This window comes from Acyrthosiphon pisum, chromosome X (genome assembly GCF_005508785.2).
Source record: "Acyrthosiphon pisum isolate AL4f chromosome X, pea_aphid_22Mar2018_4r6ur, whole genome shotgun sequence".
In the NCBI taxonomy this organism is placed as follows: Eukaryota; Metazoa; Arthropoda; class Insecta; order Hemiptera; family Aphididae; genus Acyrthosiphon; species Acyrthosiphon pisum.
Genome location: NC_042493.1, coordinates 73,712,053 through 73,713,749, shown reverse-complemented (window position 1 = coordinate 73,713,749; position 1,697 = coordinate 73,712,053). Strand labels below are relative to the sequence as shown.

Here is a 1,697-nt window from a genome sequence, read left to right as displayed (position 1 = left end):
ATTACATAGTATGTTAATAATTTATATACCTACTACATAATGGAGCCGATGTCTAACGATTTAGGTGCGTTGCTCAATAAAGCATATTATTATAGCACAATATGTAGATATTAAAGCAATGGCTGTGGATGTCAATTAAATATTTGTTATTTATCAATTGTCAATTTATCAATTTGCACTTTAACTACCAGTCTTTTCTGAAATATATGTAGTATAAGTAATATTAGTTTATTAATATTGTATTACCTCAACCAATTAACTCACCTTAAGACTGTAATATATTAGGGACTACATAGTATGCATGTAGGTTAGTTATATTCAAGTATAAAATAACCGTTCCATATAAGCCAACCCATGTAAAATAATAAAATGTATCAAATTTATTATTTATTAAATATTTTATTTCATATAATACTCTCATAATTAAACCTATATATCAAATAATATACAGTCATATCATTATAAAATTTAATCGCCAGTCTTTATAAATAATGTATTATTTAGAATCTGCAGGAGTATATTAACCTAACCAAATGTGACTCACCTAAAAACAGTAATATAATATCAAGTACCTACTAATATATATTTAATATTTAGTATTTAGTAATATTTAATATCGAGCCCATGTCTCTAATGTAGATAGTATTAAATACCTATTAGATCAATTAAATAGTGTTATTTATTAATTTGATTTTATGTTCATATAAAATCATACCTATGGCATAGCCAATAGGCAGCAACTCGACCCAACCACCTTATCGACTCATAATATTTATACATTGATTTATTATAACATGCATGTAGCTACCTACAGGCTACAGACTGTGGCTATATCGTGTATATTTATACCAAAACAAATATATAAATGCGGCGCGACCGAATGGGCGAAAGGACAAAAGCCAGTAAAATATAATATAATAAAGCAGCTTATCGAATCAAAAAAGGCGGGTAAGTCGTGGATGTCGCTCTGCTGTACAGTAGGTTACAAGTGGGTTACTGTAATGGATGGAATTAAATTTGAATCCAATGATATTATATCATTGTATACGAAAAACGATTCTGAACGGAGATGATTTGTCAGTCTAGGATATATTATTTTTAAAGAAAAACTTATGGAGAACCTTGTACCAAATTTTAAAAACTTAGTTATAAAAGAAAAAAATTTTACGATTTTTCAACCACTAAATTACTTGCAAATTTTCGCAATTTTGACATATTTCGTATAAATTTTAACTTTAAATGCTTATAAATAAAAATTGTGACAATGTATTCCTTTTATTTTGCAACTGCTATTGTAAAAATATGTTAGGAGCCTTGTATTAAATTTCCAAATCTTAGAATTAAAAAGAAAAACTTTTATGAATTTCTGTCTAAGATAATTTGAACATTGCCGTAATTTTTACGTATTTAGTCAAAATTTGAACTTTAAATGCTTATAAAAAAAAAATCGTGACTATATATTTCTTTTATTTTTCAATTGCTATTGTAAAAATATATTATGAGCCTTGTATTAAATTTTGAAATCTTAGATATAAAAGGAAAATTTTTTATGAATTTCTAGCATAAAATAATTTACGAATTTTCGTGATTTTTACATAATATGTTGTCAAAATTTGAACTTTAAATGCTTATAAATAAAAATTGTGACAATGTATTCCTTTTATTTTGCAACTGCTATTGTAAAAATATGTTAGGAG

The 1,697-nt window shown here is 25.8% G+C and overlaps 1 protein-coding gene across 1 annotated transcript in view; it reads left to right on the top strand.

The window, feature by feature from the left end:
- Positions 1-1,697, top strand: part of LOC100574853 (protein FAM3C-like) — a 33,384-nt gene that overhangs the window by 5,988 nt on the left and 25,699 nt on the right. The gene's annotated exons all lie outside the window — the stretch shown is intronic.